The following is a 20928-nucleotide window of genomic DNA, read 5'->3' as shown; positions in this document are numbered from 1 at the left end:
GGTGAAGAGATTGAACAAAAAACTTGGATTCCAATTAAAATGTTAGCTTTACGAAGACTTAAGGAGGCAATGGCATGCATTTCCCATACGTAAAGCAAATGTTAAACACCTGGTCAACTTGTAATAGGATTCTACCAAAGGACTGGTGGGATTTGGCACAGGCTGTTCTTGAACCCAGACAAAACCTCCAGTGGTAAATGTGGTTCAATAATGAGGCTAAAAATATAGAAAAACAATGGATGGATAACGGAATACAAGTCTGCCAGGATCAGCTTATTGGAGAAGGCCAATATGCTTTAGTACAAACACAATGTTTATATGATGTCCAAACCCTAGTTCTATGTCAAACGGCAGCCTTGCATGCATGGGACAGAGTTGAGGAACCAGGAAAAAAACTGAGTCATTTACAAAGGTTATACAGGGCCCAAAAGAATCTTTCACAGATTTCTTACAAAGACTGGCTTCAGCAGTAAAGAGAATGGTCCTGAATTCAGAAGCTAGTCAGATAATAATTGAATCTTTGGCCTTTGAGAATGCAAATGCAGCATGCAAAAGAATAATCAGGCCATTAAAACAAGATCCTCACCTTTGGGAGATTGGATTAGAGACACGGTTAATGTTGAGGCTTATGACCCTGATGATATGTGGGTACAAGAAGCAATTTCAAAAGGTTTGAGAAATGTTAGATGTTTGGATGTGGAAAGCAAGGACATTTGAAAAGGGACTGTAAACAGATCATTCCTAGAAATAATGTTTCTTCAAGGAACACTGGCAACAGAATACCCCTTCCTTCGGGAGTATGCAGAAGGTGTGGTAAGGGAAAACACTGGACCAATGAATGTAGATCAACAAGGGACAGACAGGGTAATCCTTTGCCTTGAGCTTCGGGAAACTCCCAGAGGAGCCTCAGGCAGGCCGCCACAGTAAATCCAGTTCAAACCTTTCCTGTAGTTGTAGAGGAAACCCCTACTCAAAGCAACTAAATAACCAAATGCCTATTGGAATAAATCATGTTGGTCAGGATGAAGAAACAGAGAGAACAGGAAATTCAGGAAAAAACATAAAGAAAAATTTTTGGCAAACTTCTATTAATAGCCCTTGGAATTCTCCTGTATTTGTTATTAAAAAGAAATCTGGTAAATGGAGACTGGTAACAGACCTTAGAGCAATTAACAAAGTAATCAGCCAATGGGCTCTCTGCAATCTGAAATTCCTTTGCCTACTCTGTTACCAAAAAGATGGCCTCTCATAGTTATTGATTTAAAAGACTGTTTCTTTTCAATACCCGTACAAGAAAAAGACAGAGAAAGATTTGCTTTCACAGTGCCTACTTATAATAATTCTCAACCAGTTAGAAGATTTCAATGGAGGGTTTTCACACAGGGAATGTTGAATAGCCCAACTCTGTGCCAATATTTTGTACAACAGACATTGGAAGTGGTATGTAAAAAATTTCCTAAATCTATAATTTATCATTATATGGATGATAGTTTATGAGTAGTCTCAAATGCAGATACTTTAGAAAGAATGTTTGAAGAAGTAAAGAAAATTTTGCCTTGCTGGGCATTAAAAATTGCTCCTGAAAAGATACAAAGAGGAGATTCTCCTAATTATTTAGGATATAAAATAGAGCTACAAAAAATTAGACCCCAAAAGGTGCAAATTAGGAGAGATCGACTACAGACTCTTAATGACTTTCAAAGATTATTTGGAGACATTTCTCATCTAAGAACTATTGTTGAGGTAAAAAATGATGAACTGAATAATTTGTTCAAAACCTTAGAAGGTGACAAGGACTTAAATAGTCCAAGAGAATTATCACCTGAAGCTGAGAAAGAATTGGCTTTGGTAGAAAATAAAGTACAAGAAGGGCACATAGATCATATTGATCCAAATCTGGATTGCATTTTGGCTATTTTACCTTCTAGGCATTCTCCAACAGGAATATTAATGAAAGGGAAGATATTACATTGGAATGGATATTTTTTACCAAATACCAAATAAAAAATTTAAAACTTATGTGGAAAAAATCTCTGACTTGATTTGGAAAGGAAAATTGAGACTTCGTCAATTAGCAGAAATAGACCCAACAGAAATTGTCATACCTTTAACTAAGGAGGACATTGAAAAATTATGGATAGAAAATGAAGCTTGGTAAAAAGCTTGCAGTAATTTTTTGAGATGATCCAGTCTCAAAGACTACTTGAATAAGGATTTGAGATAAACCCTGAACTTTGGCATTATACACAGACTGGATAAGGAAAGATATAGCTACCTTTTCTAGAATTTGACAATTAACCTAAAATTTTTCTTTTCAGGATAAAGATACCTTCGCCCATACACAGCAGAAAGCAATTTCAAGAATATGATGCCCACATTCCCAAAGAGGTGGTGTGGGGTGGGTGGTTTTTTTGGTCTTTTAATGGGTTTTGGGTCTGGGATAATTTTCATTGTTTAGGGGGGTTGGTTACAAGTTGTTGTCAAAGGTTAGGAAAATGGCTAAGCAAAGGAGATTAGATTTAAGGTTCTTGTTAAAACAAAAAAAAGAAAAGAAAAATGTAAATACTTTACATTGGATTGTGTTGTTTTATATTTTATACAAATTATATATATTGAAATTGATATTGTTAGAAAATGCTATATGTATATTTCTAATTTTACTTATACTATTCATTTAACAATGTAATGCAATTTTCTGATCCTTGAAATAGTTATTACCAACTATTAGGATATAAAGAAATGAAAGTTAGTAGTTAGACATTATAATAGAACTGTAGTCATATTAGGTATGTTTTCAAGATTGAGTAGATATATTTTAGAAAGACAGGTCATCTTCAAACCCTTCAGAAATCTACAGAATATGGCATTTAAAATGTTTTAATAACTTAGAAAAAAAATTTTTTTGTCATGACTATGAGACATGGAGGCTCCTGGCTGTACCAATCTACTTCAGAGAAAATATGGGCATTGAGAAAACTGCAATTGGAGTTAACTTTCATTGTGGCAAAAGTTAGCCACTGGACAACAATATGTCCTCAAATCAACTTACAAACAGGGCAGACAGGACATGAAACAAAGGACTACTGATTCTTGTCAAAACAAGTGTGGTTATGGCTTTATCAAAAGGCATCTCCTGAGTCCAGGACAATATGGTACCATCCCTGAAGTGGCCTTCACAATCCGGAAAAGGTAGAGTGCCATGTTCTTTGAAGGCAGCTGAACAGGCAGTGGGCTGATGGCTTCTGATGTGCAATGAAACAGCAGCTGAAACAGTTATTCTTCAAGAGTATTTAAGCTCACGCCTCTCAATAGTAGAATGGCATTTAATACAGGGATGTGGAGAAGAACGGGATGCTGGGATGAAGACACATACACACATAGCCTAGAAGAATGGACAGCTGAAATCAAAAAACATCCACAATTTCCAGAATTTAAAATCCAGAATCATGACATGACACTAGTGGAATTCAGGTGTTTCTGGTATATAGACTGCTCTCGCCCAATGTGAGGTTGAACTGTTGACCTTGTGTACATCCTACTTCACAAATGAGTCTTTCAGATATGCTAAGCCTATAGGCTGAAGATGATGCCCCAACACTGTGGAGAAACCTCAGATGACTGTCCAGGCAGTTGGCTGTTTCTGTCAACTCACAATTTTTTGGAAGGTGCTTGCATGTACTTCCTGTTTTTATTTTTGTTAGCTAATATTATTTCCTTTTGGGTCTCTGAGGGAGTTGAAGATTAGTTAGTTATAGTTGAAGATTAATTAGGATAGAAGTGAATTAGATACAATAGGATAGATAATGGAATTATTGTTTCTGAATTTGTCAAATACAAATGAAGTAGACATTGTTTAGGTATTTATTACTTGTATATATGGTATATAGTTATTGTACTTTTGTATATAGTTTTCTTATGTTAGTTATAAGCTTTTTCCTTTTTTCTTTTTATTAAAATAGAAAAGGGGAAATGTGATATTATATTTGTAATAAAAAGTTATTTGTATGTTAATAAATAAAGTTGCCCAAGGTCAGAGCTATTAGAAATCCATAGGAAAGCACAGCAGTGGTGGCCAACACTTGTAATCCCAGCACTTGGTAGGCAGAGCTAGGTAAGTCTCTGTGTGTTCAGGGATACAGCCATTATTGGATACACATGCCTTTAATCTCAATATCAATCATAGAAAACCTGGAGGCCTGTACAGACAGGCCGTGATGAGGAGGTCATGTGGTTGGGTTTACAACCAATGAGAAGGCAGAATAGGAAATCTATATAAAGACTTGAACACAGGGGTAGCTCTGGTTCAGAGAGGTAGGACCACCGCAGGAGGAAGGGTAAGGTTTTAGCTCTTAGCTCTGACCTCTTGACTTTCTTCTTTGCATTGGCTCTGTGTTTCTTATTTAAAAAGATGGTTGGTTACATCTACAAAGACATTGCCCAGGAGAGCAACAGGCTGGAGTCAAGGACACCTGAGTCAACATAGGAGAGCTTATTTCAGAAACATTTTTTCTAAAAGGCTGAAAATGCAGCTGTTCTAGATTTAATATGCCATCCAAGGGAGAAATTATTCCACACACTTAGAAAATTAACAAAGAATCAAAGAATCACTTTATTGATACTATGCATGGCTAATGCTCAAAGGGAAGACAGCCTAGACAGACTTTGCATTCCACATATGCTGTCATCCTTACTTTCTTTTGGGTTCTATAGTGATATTTTATTTGTATTGAAATGTGATTTGTGTGATAATAAATAAAGTTCCCCAGGGGTCAGAGCTATTAGCAAGCCATAGCAAAAGCTGGGCAGTGGTGGTGCATGCCTTTAATCCCAGCACTTGGTAGGCAGAGCTAGGTAGATCTCTATGTGTTCAAGGATACAGCCAGCATTGGAGACACATGCCTTTAATCTCAATACCAACCATAGAAGACCTGGAGGTCTGTACAGACAGGAAGTGACTAGGAGGTCATGTGGTTGGGTTTACAACCAATGAGAAGGCAGAACAGAAACTCTATAAAAAAAAAGACAGACACAGGAAGTAGGTCTCTTTCTGAGAGGTAGGACCACCGTGACAGTGAAGGGTAAGGCTTTTAGCTCTTAGCTATTGCTCTGACCTCTTGGCTTTCATCTCTGTATTGGCTCTGTGTTTTTTATTTAATAAGATGGTTGGTTACATCTACAGGGTTCATTGCCGCAAGCCACAGGAAAGTATAATGGAATTTGGCTATTATGAGAAATGCGATTACTTGGAATGGTCAAGGACTTTTCCAAAGGTCAAGCCATGGCTTAAGAGGTCTTGGTGATATTTTATCTTTTGTATATATATTAGCCAGTTCCTACAATGATTTTCTTGTATGCTATGTGTGCTTCCAAGAACTTCTTTGCCTAGCATCCTAGGCATAGTTTTGTTTCTTGTGCAAATGAGGCACAGACCCTCCTTTCTTTTTTTTTTTTTTTTTTTTTTTGGTTTTTGGAGACAGGATTTCTCTGTGTAGCTTTGTGCCTTTCCTAGAACTCACTTGGTATCCCAGGCTGGCCTCGAACTCACAGAGATCCGCCTGGCTCTGCCTCCCGAGTGCTGGGATTAAAGGCGTGCGCCACCACCGCCCGGCTGACCCTCCTTTCTATCACAGCCCAAATGGCATTCCTGAGCAATTGACTCAGAACGAAGGGATTTTTGCATACCAGGTGCAAAGTAGCTTTGAGACAGATTTCCTGGCTCCCACCAAAAGTCATCCTACCGTGCCAGTATATGGTAACACAGGAAAATACAGGGAGTTTTATTTGAGTGAGTTACAGAGGCGTTTACCTAACCACCTGTAAGATTGTAGAGTTTGAGCACATTTATGATAGACTCGTAATGTTTCACTTCACCACTTATATAAATATATTATGAGCACATAAATTCCCTTTCTGACTTTTTCCAGGCCTTATCTGACCCCACCAGCTCCTCTAGTCACTCCTCTTTGAGTTGCAAATGAAGGTGGCTATCATGGCTCTGGTAGGGAGCTTGGAAGCTTTTGCTTTGGATTGTAAGATCAGGCTGCTGGTAGAGAGAGACCAGCTGGATCAGCAGCAGTGTCTACCTTGCTCTGTGTTGTGCATGTACTTTATAGATCTCAGTCCTTAATAAATATTACCTGGCCTCTTACCTCAGTGTTCCACATTACAGTTGCCTGGGCCCATTGTAGTCTCACCTGTTCCTGAAGACCTGCTTCCATAACCCTTTGTACACTCAGTCCTTGGATGATGTTGAAACCCTTAAAACTCCATCCTCTGCCTCAGATGTTCTGTGATCAGAGGGTTGGGACACCATGACTGGCTTGGGTGACTTCTTATTCAACATTACAGAGTATCATGGTATGAACATGTGGACACACAAAAGGTAAAATTCTAAAATTGAGTAAAAAGAAGGTTTATAAAAGCAACCACAGTGTCAAGTAATGGTGGTTGTTCACACTGTATCCTTAGTCAGGATCCAGAGTGATAAATGTTAGTCATTATTACATCATACAGTAACAAAACCATGTAATGAATTGGTGATATCATTTCTGGAAGGAGAAGAGGCTTCAAATCTCAATGAACTTAATATACAAACTAATCTTTCATATGCACACCCTAGAGAATAACATCATCTAGATAAGCCCAGGGAGAGAGAGCTGTGGAAGGGCATGCTCGGTTTTTAGGCTGGGACGCCATTGCAGGCTGGTGACATAAGAACATAATCCTTACATGTAGCTTAAGTTTTCCTGCCTGGCCTACAGTCAGGATATATCTCTTTCACCTGCCAGTCCCACAGCCTCTTAGACCCGACCAAGTAAACACAGAGACTTATGTTGCTTTCAAACTGTATGGCCATGGCAGGCTTCTTGCTAACTGTTCTTATAGCTTTAATTAATCCATTTCCTTTAATCTATACCTTGCCACATGGCTCGTGGCTTACCGGCATCTTCACAAGTTGTTTCTCATCATGGCGGCTGGCAGTGTCTCTCTGACTCAGCCTTCCACTTCCCAGCTTTATTCTCCTCCTTGCCCCGCCTATACTTCCTGCCTAGCCAACGGCCAATCAGTGTTTTATTGATTAATCAGCAACACATTTGCCATACATCCCACAGCACTTCCCCCTTTTTTTTTTTTCAAAAAGGAAGGTTTTAACCTTAACAAAATAAAATTACATATAATTTGGGAATTTGGACGTAGCTTCTCTTACTACTTCCTGCTGGAAGGGGGCGCTGTATCTTATGGGGAAACAAAGAAAATTTTAGAATTATGGAATAGTCCATGAGGCTGTATCGTCTGAGCCAGATGCCTTCAAACCATTCTGGATGTTGGATCATCTGGGCCATGGTGTCATTGGAGACCTTCAGGGGGTCTTGGCTGGTCAAACCTGATGTATCTTAATCTGGAACAATTCCATAGCCTTTGGCTTTCTGTGGGAACAAAAGCAGAGTCTCATTTCAAAAGCAACATATCCTTATATCCAAATTTTGAAGTCAAGGTACCTTTAAAATATACATATTGGCATAACTCAACAGCTTTTACAATCAAATGTTTTTCTGCAGTTAAAAATCCCAAAGACAACACAATTCAGATTCTCTGTGTAATATTCATCTTTACGTGGCTTATTTTTATACTACCTTTACTGTCTCTTTAAAGACTTTATTTTTTAAAACTATGTATTTGTTTCTATAACTCTCTATATATATCACCTTTTTTGTCTCTTTCAAGCCTACGTATCTTTTACACACATTGTAAACTATTACATCTGAATCTGTCTTATTGTGAGTCTATTGCCTTAAATTGCAGCAGCTGTGGCTGCTGGCTCCGCCCACCTCAGCTTCCCAACATGGCTACGTTTACCGCCAGCTCTGGGAGCTATCGTGGGTCTATGCTTTTATCCAAGCAGCATGTAGCCCAAAAACCTCTTTTTTTGTTTTGTACCTGCAAAGGCTAAATCCACCCCGCAGCTTAATGTGCCACTTGCAGAGGCCTCATTCCCGCCATACTGCAGGTTGAGCATGCACGCCAGGAACCCACCAGTAGCTGAAACCAGCAGCTGCCGCTCATTTGAGAGAGACAATTAGGAAGCTGTTTTTAGCTCCGTTTTAGAATCCTTTTTTTCAGTTTTTAGGTGGAAACTCTTGCCACCACGTTGGACGCCATTTGTAGCTGGAGTTTTCCTGCCTGGCCCACAGTCAGGATATACCTCTTTCACCTGCCAGTCCCACAGCCTCTCAGACCCGACCAAGTAAACACAGAGACTTATGTTGCTTTCAAACTGTATGGCCGTGGCAGGCTTCTTGCTAACTGTTCTTATAGCTTTAATTAATCCATTTCCTTTAATCTATACCTTGCCACATGGCTCGTGGCTTACTGTCATCTTCACAAGCTGTTTCTCATCATGGCGGCTGGCAGTGTCTCTCTGACTCAGCCTTCCACTTCCCAGCTTTATTCTCCTTCTTGCCCCGCCTATACTTCCTGCCTAGCCAACGGCCAATCAGTGTTTTATTGATTAATCATCAACACATTTGCCATACATCCCACAGCACTTACAGGCAACCCTGAAGAAGTTTCACTTGGTTGATTCTAGATCTTATCAGGTTGAAAATCAATATTAACCATCACACAAAACTAATAAAATTTGCTGTGTAGATAAAGAAAACATTCCTTTTTTAGAGGTATATCAAGTATCAATGAACCATGTTTGAGGCCAAAGTATATAAAACCTTTTGAGTATGGACTTATTCCTTCCTCAAATGTAAGCAACAATTTTCTGAGGATTGCCAGGGCAGAATTATGAACCTCATGTAGAGTAAGGCACAGTGCAGAACTCTTCTGACTCATGCTTTTACCTTATTAAATCAGAACCCCACACAAGCCTCCTCAGGAACTCACCGATAATCTTGTTACCAAAGAAACGGAGAGAAAGACAGAGAGACACTGAGAAGAGAGATACACACACACATAGGGAAAGAGGGACTGCCTAAATATTCACTGAAATGGAACTTACAGAGTAACCAAAACTGGAACAAGGCCCTGTATCAATTCTTAAGTGTGGCTCTCCTTCACAAGACCACACTTTCCCACAGTTCTTTCTTTCTACTAATATCTGTGCTAAATCTATGCTAAACATCTCCTTTTATCTAGGTATGGTCACAAGAGGCAGAGGCAGATGGATCTCTGCAAAAACCAGGCCTAGCCTATCTACCACATAGTAAGTTCCAAGGCAGAAAGGATTAGAAAGTGAGACTGTGACTTAAAACAGACTCAGTCCAAAAAGCTCTACTTAATAAACTTTAAGGCTGTGAAAATGATATAACAGAGAAAGTAATCACCTTGCAACTAACTATCCCTTTACTTCTACATTATAAAGATAGATGCCAGGCGGTGGTGGTACATGCCTTTAACCCAGCCCTTGGGAGGTTGAGGCAGGTGGATCTCTGTGAGTTTGAGGCCAGCCTGGGCTACAGAGTGAGTTCCAGGAAAGGCACAAAGCTACACACAGAGAAACCTTGTCTCAAAACAAACAAACAAACAAACAAACAAACAAATCCAAAAAAGAACTGAAAACCCAAACAAACAAACAAAGACAGTTGCAACCATGCATGCCTATAATCCAATGCTTTTAAAGCAAAATAAAAGGTAGACAGAAGAAATCCTGCAAGCCTATTTACATGTGATAACAAACTAGACACCCTGTCTCAAACACGCTGAAGGGAAAGGACCAGCTCCCAAAATTGTTCTCTGACTTCTACACCCAAGCCATGACACACACACACCTTCCCACACAGAAGTGAGCACATACATACAAACAGTCATAAGTAAATAAATAATAAATTTATTTATTATTATTATCATTATCCAATTATTACAATTGAATGATATGGCACACACCTTTTATTCCAATTCTTGGTTGGCAGAGGCAGGCAGAGTTTTGGGAATTTGGGGCCAACCTTGTCCACATTCTGAGTTCAAGGACAGTCAGAGATACATAGAGAGACCCTGTCTCAAAATAAAATTGCAACTCTGATTTGTATTGACTCATCCTGAAATCCTTTTTGAAATACTCAAGTTTCCCAGCTTAAACCTGAGCGGAGGTCCTAAGGTTCAGGATAATAGTTCTTAATTTCAGGTGTCAGCCACTGGTCTCTGTCAAATCATTCACAGAAATGGATATAGCAAAGTAGGATAGCCAGTTAGATCTCTTTGAATTCAAGCCAGATTTGTCTATGTAGGGAATATGACAGTAATACATTTCTCAATAAAACACACACACACACTTACTCACTCACAACTAAAGTTGAATACAGTTTTGTTTTTTGTTTGACACAAAGGTAATTTCCAGTTGGCCTAAAACTCACAGTCTATAGTATAATAAATAATATATGTTGAATATTTTGCAATAATTCCAGTAAACATTTCATGATATAACATGGGCTAAATATTCCAAGCTGGGCAGTTTTCTACATAAGAGGGAGCTTCCAAACAACTGTCTTTATATTTACATAAATATCAAAAGAACTGGAATTGGGAAGATTTTTATATTGTTTACATTCCCAGGGTGTTTTCCTCCACCATGGGAATTCATTATTCTATGAAATCAATATCTATTTTTCTTAAACTTTTTCTAATTACAAATATTTTAACTGCTTTATTTGTAAATTGAGATATTTGTTTGTTTGTTTGATTTTGGTTTTTCGAGGCAGGGTTTCTCTGTGTAGTTTTGGTTGTGTGTCCTTGATCTTGCTCTGTAGACCAGGCTGGCCTCGAAGTTGCAGAGATCCACCTGGCTCTGCCTCCCAAGTGCTGGGATTAAAAGTGTGTCCACTATTGCCCGTCTGGGCAGTTTGTTTTAATGCTAAGCCTCCAACTGTGGAAGCTGTAACACTACTCTTTAAAGCAAATATTCAAGCTACCAGTTACCCAATGAAATTTTAAAAATGTTTTTCAAAAACATTTAGAAAATTTCCAAGCATTGTATTAATTTTTTTGGAATACCACTTTATTTTTAATTTTACTGGGGTCAAAAAATAAAAGGAGGCTGTTGATACACAATTATGCTATTATTTATTGTGCTATTAGCACAAGGAGTGAAGTAGCTGTTATTGTATGTTACAGGAAATAAAGAATGACCATAGTGGATTACTAGAATTTTGACTAATACCACATGAGCAATACACAAGCCTATACATAATGTGATTCTGTCTAAAGTAAAATTAGCAGTGTTTCTTATAATATTTCCTCTCTAAAGGGTAATGAATCATATGCTGCCTTAGTTAGGGTTTCTATTGTTGTGAAGAGACACCTGGACCATGGCAATATTAATAAAGAAAAAACATTTAATTGAGGTGGCTTACATTTTCAGAGGTTTTGTTCATTATCATCATGGTGCAACATGGTAGGGTGCAGGCAGACATGGTGCTGGAGAAGGAGCAGGGCATTATACATCTTTACATGCAGGCAATAGGGAGTGGGCTTGGATACTGGACATGGTTTGAGCATATAATGAGACCACAAAGCCCAACCCCACAGTGACACACTGCCTCCTGTAGCTAGAGTTTTCCTGCCTGGCCCACAGTCAGGACAAATCTCTCTCACCTGCCAGTCCCACAGCCGCTCAGACCCAACCAAGTAAACACAGAGACTTATATTGCTTACAAACTGTATGGCCGTGGCAGGCTTCTTGCTAACTGTTCTTACAGCTTAAATTAATCCATTTCTATAAATCTATACCTTGCCACATGGCTCGTGGCTTACCGGTATCTTCACATGCTGTTTGTCATCGTGGCGGTTGGCAGTGTCTCTGACTCAGCCTTCCACTTTCCAGCTTTATTCTCCTCCTTGTCCCACCTATACTTCCTGCCTGGCCACTGGCCAATCAGTGATTTATTTATTGACCAATCAGCAACACACTTGACATACAGACCACCCCACAGCACTTCCCCTTTTCTTTCTTTCTTTTTTCCAGAAAGGAATGTTTTAACCTTAACAAAGTAAAATTACATATAATTTGGGAATTTGGGCATAGCTTCTCTTACTACTTCCTGCTGGAGGGGGACTCTATATCTTATGGGGACACAAAGAAAATTTTAGAATTATGGAACATTCATTGAGGCTTGTTGTCTGAGCCAGATGCCTTCAAACCATTCTGGATGTTGGATCATTTGGGCCATGGTATCATCGGAGACCTTTCAAGGGGTCTTGTCTGGTCAAACCTGATGTATCTTAATCTGGAACAAATCCATAGCCTCTGGCTTTCTGTGGGAACAAAAGCAGAGTCTCATTTCCAAAGCAACACATCCTTACATCCAAATTTTGAAGTCAAGGTATCTTTAAAATATACATATTGGCATAACTCAACATCTTTTACAATCAAATGTTTTTCTGCAGTTAAAAATCCCAAAGACAACACAATCCAGATTCTCTGTGTAATATTCATCTTTACGTGGCTTATTTTTTATATTAATTTTACTGTCTCTTTAAAGACTTTATTTTTTAAAACTCTGTATTTGTTTATATAACTGTATATATCACCTTTTTTGTCTCTTTCAAGCCTACGTATATTTAACACACATTGTAAACTATTACATCTGAATCTGTCTTATTGTGAATCTATTGCTTTAAACTGCATCAGCTGTGGCTGCTGGCTCCGCCCACCTCAGCTTCCCAACATGGAGGTGGTATGTTTTCCACCAGCTCTGGGAGCTATTGTGGGTCTCTATGCTTTTATCCAAGCAGCATGTAGCCCAGAAACCTCTTTTTTTGTTTTGTACTAGCAAAGGCTAAATCCACCATGCAGCTTAATGTGCCACTTGCAGAGGCCTCATTCCCACTATACTGCAGGTCGAGCGAGCGCACACACTAGGAACCCACCAGTAGCTCAAACCGGCAGCTGCCACTCATTTGATAGAGACAATTAGGAAGCTGTTTTTAGCTCCATTTTAGAATCTTTTCTCAGGTTTTAGGTGGAAACTCTTGCCAACTTGTTGGGTGCCATTTGTAGCTAGAGTTGTCCTGACTGTGGGCCAGTCAGGAAAACTCTAGCTACAGCCTCCAACAAGGACATACCTATTGAAAACACAGCTACACCTCATAATAGGGCTACTCCCTATAAGCTTATGAGTGGTCAATTACATTCAGACTACCACAGGTACTAAGTATTACTCTTCACAAGGAAGTATTTTATGTCCTCCTCTGTGAGGAAACAGTGAACCCATACTGTTGAGAAAGACTAAATGTGAGGTGGTATTGTGTTCCCCAAAATATTGTATACCCTAATAAATTTATCTGGGGTCAGAGAACAGGCAGCCACTAGACACAGAGGCTAGAAAATGGTGGTACTCATGCCTTTAATCCTAGCACTCCAGAGGGAGAAATCCATCTGGGATCTCTGTGAGTTCAAGGCCACATTGGAAAGAGCCAGGCATGGTGACACATGCCTTTAATCCCAGGGAGTGAGTCTTTAATCTCAGGGAGTGATGGTAGAAGGCAGAAAGATATATAAGGGGTGAGGACCAGAAACTAGAAGCATTTGGCTGGTTAAGCATTTGGCTGGTTAAGCTTTTAGGTTTTGAGCAGCACAGTTCAGCTAAAAGCCATTCGGATATGAGGACACAGACGCTTCCAGTCTGAGGAAACAAGATCAGCTGAGAAGTTGGCCAGGTGAGGTTAGCTGTGGCTTTTTCTGGTTCTCTGATCTTCCAGTTCACCCCAATACTTGGCTCAGGTTTGATTTTATTAATAAGAAATTTTAAGATTCCTGCTACATAAACACATAAGCTTGTTTCTACACCATAATTTATTAGACCATGAAATATTTGGTGGGGCCCACCTAAGGCCCCATGATAGATTACATGAGGTATTCTGTTTCCATTAACCCAATGTGCGAATAATGACAAAGTTGCTCTTTGTCCTTGAATTGAACAGGAAGGTTTGTGAGGCACTTCTTAAATACAAGGCTTGTTTTCTGAGATGCCTGTTCTAATAACTTTGCTTCTAATAACTTGTACAGGTTAAATTTTATTTTACCCAGTTTTTTCAAGTGCCTAATGAAAAGCCATATCATTACTAATTCCAAGGCATCTTGGTGTCTTATTTGTTATTCATGGTAAAACGTATGTGTGAACCAGAAGCTTAATTACATAGAGCATAGTCCTCACTGAAAGGGTCTCAGCTGAACTGCTCTATTTCTTGTTTCCTCATGCCTTATATACCATTCTCCACCTAGCCATGTCACCTTCTGGGATTAAATGCATGTGTGCTTCCTAGTACTGGGATTAAAGGTGTGTACCTTCATGGCCTGGCTCTGTTTCCAGTGTAGCTTTGGACTCAGAGAGAACCATAAGGATCTCTGCCTCTGGAGTCATAGGACTAAGGGTGTGTGCCACTACTGTCTGGTCTCTGTGTCTAATCTAGTGGCTGGCTCTGTCCTCTGATACCCAGGCAAGTTTATTAGGGTACACAATATATCACTACATTTCCCCGTTTCTCTTTATTATTTCTAGAATGTTGAAAGTTGCTTACTGTGAGACCAAATTGAGCCATCTTAGAAATAAGACCAAAATGCTTTCACCCAAAAACTAAGGCCTAAGATTCATCCTTCTAGGAATAGGCCAATAGTTACTGAAACAAGCCAGTCCAGATTCCATAAACCAGGAATTGTAAAAGTACAGAGTCACAAGGTAGTCATGAGGTAATGACTGCCCGACTATAGAACGTTCCAACCCTGGTTTCCAGGGTAACTGACCATAAAAATGTCCCCACCTGAGGGAAGCCAATGAGCAATGGTGGCAGGCAACCACCCCCTTAGAAGTAAGATTAAGCTATGATTTCTAGAAAGCCCCTAGAAGCGAGCCAATCAGAATTGTACCTGTACTAGCACCCCTAAATGATGTAACCTTGTGATTTTTCCCTTTAAAAACTGAGCTTGCAGGCCGGGCGGTGGTGGCGCATGCCTTTAATCCCAGCACTCGGGAGGCAGAGCCAGGCGGATCTCTGTGAGTTCGAGGCCAGCCTGGGCTAACAAGTGAGTTCCAGGAAAGGTGCAAAGCTACACAGAGAAACCCTGTCTCGAAAAACCAAAAAAAAAAAAAAAAAAAAAAAAAACTGAGCTTGCAGACAGGCAGGCACTTTCTCCAGCCTCCAATGCGTTGGATGTATTGGACAAAGTCCCTGCCTAAGCTTGTATTGCTTTTGGATATCCAGAATTAAACCTTGCTTTTGCATTCCGGTATGCTCATCTTTAGTGGTCTCTCTGGGGGTCACGATCTGGGCACAACACTTACAATGCATTTCCTGTTTACTTAGGTAATATTATATCCTTCTGGGATATTTGATAGAGTTGAAGATTAGATGGTTGTAATTTTCCTTAATTAATGATAAAAGATAAATTAGATATGAAACTTAGACTCACAAAAATAGGATAGATAGAATATTTTCTTTAATTTTGCCAAATATGAATGGACTAGACATTGTAACTGTGATTCTTGCTTGATAACTGTATGCTGTATGTAATTTTTCATTGTTAAAGTTAAAGTTTACTGTGGTACAACCTTCCTTTTTGGTTAGACAGGAAAAAGGAAGTGCTGTGGGATGGTCTTTATGTATGCTGTAAATATGTGTTACTATGATTGGTTAATAAAGAAGCTGCTCTGGTCCATGATGAGTCAGGTTATAGACAAGTGGGAAATCCAAGACAGAGAAAGGAAGAAGAAAGGCAGAGGTGGGGGAGACACCATACTACCGTCCAGGGAAAAACATGAAATGGAACACAGGTAAAGCCATGAAATACAAGGTGACATACAGATTAATAGAAATGGGCAGAGTTAGTTAGCAAGAAGCTTGAGCCATAGGCCATAGCCACACAGTTTGTTATTAATATAAGCCTCTGAGTGATTACTTTATAAGTGGCTGCAGGACCTTGGGCCAGGCTGGACAGGACAAAGGAAGACTTCCTGCTACAATAGCCTTAGACAACCATGCAAATTAACCCTGACAAATAACTGTTATTAAAAATATGAGGACTAGGGGTTGTCTCAGACAATAAAGGCTGTTTCAACTAAGGCTAAAGATTAGTTTGATCCACAAGACCCATATGTAAGAAGGAAACAATGTCCCATAGCTGTCTTAGGCCTCCAAAAATAAACTGTGTAAAATGTGTGTGTACAAACTGTAGAATATTGAGCAATGCATTTAAATAACAAGACAAGTCGTGTGCATTTGTTCTTTCATTCCCCTAATGATAGCTCATTTTCTGGTGCCCTATAGACATTACTCCTAATATCTGCTCCATTAATTTACACTCAATCCTTCTTACAAGCTCTCTTACCTTAAATGGCTTTTCTGAATCTTATTTAGAGGCCTCCCTGAGACTTTAAACAGCCCATTTAAGTTCCAGTATTCAACTCACTCTCTAGTGAACAAAAAAAGTCATGTTAATGAACTCCTAGACGTTTTTACTTCTCGATATTCCTAATCTTTACTTTTTCTTTGTATTTTGCATGCATATTCATATGAAGATGCAAATTGTGTATGGTGGGCAATGTTCATGAGTGGGTAAGAGGACAACTTTGGGTGTCATTTCTCTGGTGTCATCCTGAGATATGATTTAGGAATAAAGATCAAAGTGTATGATACCTGGAGCGGATACAATCCACATCCAAAGCATCCCTCTCTTTTTATACCTCTGAACAAACTCATCAAGCTTGGTTAAAAGCCAAACTTAACAAAATACAGACATACTAGATACTAGATGCTTTCATAATCAAATATTGCAGAGTCTTAGAAAGAGGGTCAAATTACTTGAAAAAAAGTAATTCTAAAAGATAAACTAATTGTGAGCATTTATTTGTTTATTTGTTTATTTTGATATTTTGTTTGCTTTCATTTTCACTACAAAGCCTAGGCTTGCTCTTAGTCCTTGTCCTGTTTGGCTTTTCTTCAACATGACATAAGCTAGCATTACTTGGGAAGAGGAACCTCTATTTTAGGGTGTTTTCTTGATTAATGATTTATGAGGTAGGGCCCAGCCCACTGTGGATCTATACTACTCTTGGGAAGGGAATTACAAATTCCAACATTAAATCATTTTTATTTAAAATTCAATTTCTAGGCTCCATCTACTAACTGGTATGAGTCAGAGTAACTCAGATGGTGTTGAGTAAGGTAGAGTAAACTCTTCTTGAGTTCCATACAAGTAGCCAAATTTAGTTACCATTACTCCACATTTGTTGAGTTTTTGTTTTAAAATCCCCCATATCATGCTCCCCCTCAATTGTGTGAATGGCACAAGGGATATGACCAAAACCCCTCAGTCTCTGCAGACTCTGTTATACAGCTTTCATTGGCTGAACCACTTTCAAGTCCAAGTCTACAAGAAGCAGTAAACCTAGCTCTTCTGATCTAACACTAACTTTTTACAATTGATAGAAGTATATGACTTATAACCTCAGCACTCTCAACCTGGCAGGAGAGCTGCCATGAATCAGTGGCCTCCCTGGGATAGATAATAAAACATCAAAACAATTCCATTCAGGATTGTAAGGGCAGGCCTGAGACTTTTAAGTCCTTTGCAGCAAATCACATTTGAGGTACCGTTTTTTGTTCCAACTTTCTTCTATGTTGCTGTGATTAAATTATCTTAACAAAAGATAATGAACAGATTTCTTTAATTAATACCTTGGGTCACAGTCCATCCTTGTGGGAGCACAGGATAAAATTTCAAACTAATAAATGAAGACAGAACATGAGGAAACATTGCTACCTAGCTTTCTCTCTTGCTTTGCCACTGTCTTTCTTGTGCTAAACTAGTTCTCTTGTCCAGTCCAGGCCCACTTGGTTAGAGATATTGACAACTCAGCGGAAGAGTTTCAAACATCAATCGTAATCAACACAATCTCTCTCAGAGACAGTAATCAGATATTCTGATCTAGGCACACCCTAAACTGATGTTCCCTCAGATGATTCTAGGCTGTGTCATGTTGACAGTTCATGCTAATTAGGAAAAAAGAGACAATAATATATGAGAAGGTTTTCAAGATCTAAAGCCATATATGAATTATATCCAGTACTTAAGCAGCAAAATCACAGATATGTGACCCTTGAATACAGTTCCTCGTGATGTGCTGACCCCCCAACTATAAAACTATTTTCACTGCTAGTTCATAACTATATTTTTGATATTGTTAGGAATTACAATATAATTAACTGTCTGTGCTTTCTGATGTCTTAGGCCAGTCCTGCGATAGGGTCATTTGATCTCCCAAAGGGAGCCATGATCTTGAATGTTGAGAACCACTGCTCTAAACTGATATAAACAAATAGATTAAAAAAAATAAAGAGCATTAAGGAAAAAATGGAATGAAATTCTGAAAATGGGAAACATTCATAAATAGAAAAAATTACAGTAATGCATTTAAAGAAAATATATTTTTAAATTATACCAATAGTTGATGTTTTATAATGATAAAAATAATTGGAAGGGCAATTAGGTATACTGATGATGAAAGGGAGGAGGTAATACCCCAGTAGAGAGAATACCATTAATAAGAGACTTTATGACTTTGTTCCATGTAAAGTGTTAGCCACTGAGTGTTGCAAGCTAATGCATGGAATTACAGCCAATGGCTTGATTCTCAAACATCTGAGTGAACTATGTCAGCCAGGATTGCACATGTCTACATAGGAGAGTTTCCTAATTAGAAACTGAATACTTAGTAGTTCAAGCTATCTTCCCAAAACCAGTTCAACCTAAGTAGAAGAATTAATACATGCAGCAAAATTACAGAGAAAGTCACTCACTTGCCCCATCAGTCCTTCTTTGGAATGGAGACCCCTGCAGCTAGCTCACTGCTTTCAACTTCAATCTCTGACCAAGCTATTGTCTAGTCTGTTTCCCCCTGCAGTGTACAGAGTACACTGTTCTTCTTCTTCTGGTCTGAAGGGCAAAGCCATGCCCCATACACTAATCCTTTCCCTGTTCTGAAATGGACAGTCCACTATGTGACTTAATCTGGCAACTTTAGAACTCTGTGGTGCTGTAGATGTAAAATACAAGATTTAGGGTGGTTAGTCAGGATGACAACAACGGCAATACAGGGTTCAACTCCACTTCAATCAACATGGAAAACCTTGACTCAAAACTGCTTTCCAAAAAGCTTGGAGAGGCCCCTGTTCTAGAATTAATATACCTTTATGGCACACCAGGATTTAATATTGGTTGTGACCATGCAATGTTCACTTTAGTAGCATTTAGAGGCTGTTTTTTTTTAATGAGTGGATGGGCCTTTGTGCTAGTTGGAAATCAGTGTTGTCTCCTTTGTTATGGGAATGTAACTGGTTAATCCTGGGGAACAAACAATTATACCTTATCATACTAATTTCTAACCGGAATGGTTAGCATACTACTTATCTTTGAGGTATTTGTGATGCAGCCATCTTTTACCTAAATTTTATTGTGCATTATACTCTCCTAAGAACTGGTAAGACCTTGTGCCATCAAGTTCCACTTTACACATGAGATACTGTTTATAAGCTCCACAGAATTAACTCCAGATGGATCTGAAACTTAAATGTGAAAAGTTCACATTGCACTACTTTTGGAAGATAGGAGAGGGACCAGGGCTCTCTGAGTTTGGCAAATCTGTGTTTTATAGCAACAACATAAGCACTAAGGCTGCCCCCATTTCACAGTGATGTCAACAAGGTTATTTCAAACCACAGTCCCACTCCCAATGCTCTGTTCAAATGCAGACTGCACAGTGAACTTACACAGAATCTGCCACCAGCCAGCCCAGGAATTGCAAAGACTGCGCAGGACCAGCAGAACCACACTGGACTGTTCAGGACCAGGCAAGAACCTGTGGAACTCTCAGTCCAGCCACTGGCTCCCACCCAGCCAGAGGAGGACCCACCACACTGGCTCCTATGACTCAACTGGTCACTCCTCCCAGTTTGGGGATAGGCCCCTAGCTCACCATATCGTGGTTTTCCAGCTGGCCCATGCTCTCTGCTCAGCTCCCTGCAGCAGCACTCACATCACAACACACAAAACCACTGGCACCAGCTTCTCTTCAAAGCCAAGCCTGAAGCTGGTAACCGGAAGGACCCTGCACAAATTCTGACTGGCAGGTCACCTGGAGGGCCTGATTGGCTAGTGAGGCCCGAGTGACAAGAGCACCTCCCATAGGGTTACACTGTGCTTAAAGATACAGCACAATGATTCCTGATCCTGCCTTCCACCCCAGACCCAGAACTTCTCTGAACCAGCAGAGAGATGCATTTCAATGGCACCTGCCCCTGGCTCTAATAGCAGACCCTGCTCTCTTCCTGCCCTCCATAGGCCCTTCCCCTTCATCCTCCTGGACACAATGTGGACAGCTAGCTTGTACACCCCACAATACTATGTGGACTGGAGTGATTCCCTGTCACACAGGAGGATGGATACCCAGAATATTAACAACTAAAGAGAGATTTTAAGCACACAAAAGGAGATGTTTGTTAGGTGGCTTCACGCTGAGTTCAGGTGAATTGAATGTACTTTTTATCTGCTTCTCACAGGGACTTCAGACAATGAGGAAAGAAAAGCAGGAACTAGATCACAAACAAGATAATAGGTCTTTCTCCCCTCAGAAAGCTGGATGATGGCTCCATTGCTTAAGGAGTTTTATTCGTGAAGTTCAGAGCAAAGTGTTGGCAAATTAAATAATAATAAAGAGTAGTCTTCCTGGATGGTTGAATACTTAGGGAATAATGGAGCAAGGAAGAATGCATTTGTGAGAACTGTTGTTAGCCAGCACATCTTCCTCAGTGGGCAAGTGAAAAAAAATTATTGTATTGTTCAAGCTTCTCTACATGAACAGGACTGGTAGAATGAATCTCTCCATGTATGTACAAAGTTGATTTAATAGACTGTCTTACAAGCTGTAGTCCAGG

General features: G+C 39.5%; 1 long non-coding RNA gene across 1 annotated transcript; it reads right to left on the bottom strand.

Annotated features, from left to right (window-relative positions):
- Window positions 1-11045: 11045 nt before the first annotated feature.
- On the bottom strand, window positions 11046-20093 carry LOC131902706 (uncharacterized). Its single transcript, XR_009377103.1, has 3 exons — window positions 19971-20093; window positions 16325-16408; window positions 11046-12255 (listed from the first exon to the last, which is right to left on the bottom strand). It is a non-coding gene; the product is annotated as an uncharacterized LOC131902706 (long non-coding RNA).
- Window positions 20094-20928: the final 835 nt, after the last annotated feature.

Source organism: Peromyscus eremicus, chromosome 1 (assembly GCF_949786415.1).
Source record: "Peromyscus eremicus chromosome 1, PerEre_H2_v1, whole genome shotgun sequence".
NCBI lineage: Eukaryota > Metazoa > Chordata > Mammalia > Rodentia > Cricetidae > Peromyscus > Peromyscus eremicus.
Note: the sequence above shows the minus strand (reverse complement) of the source record. Positions and strands in the feature narration are given on the sequence as shown.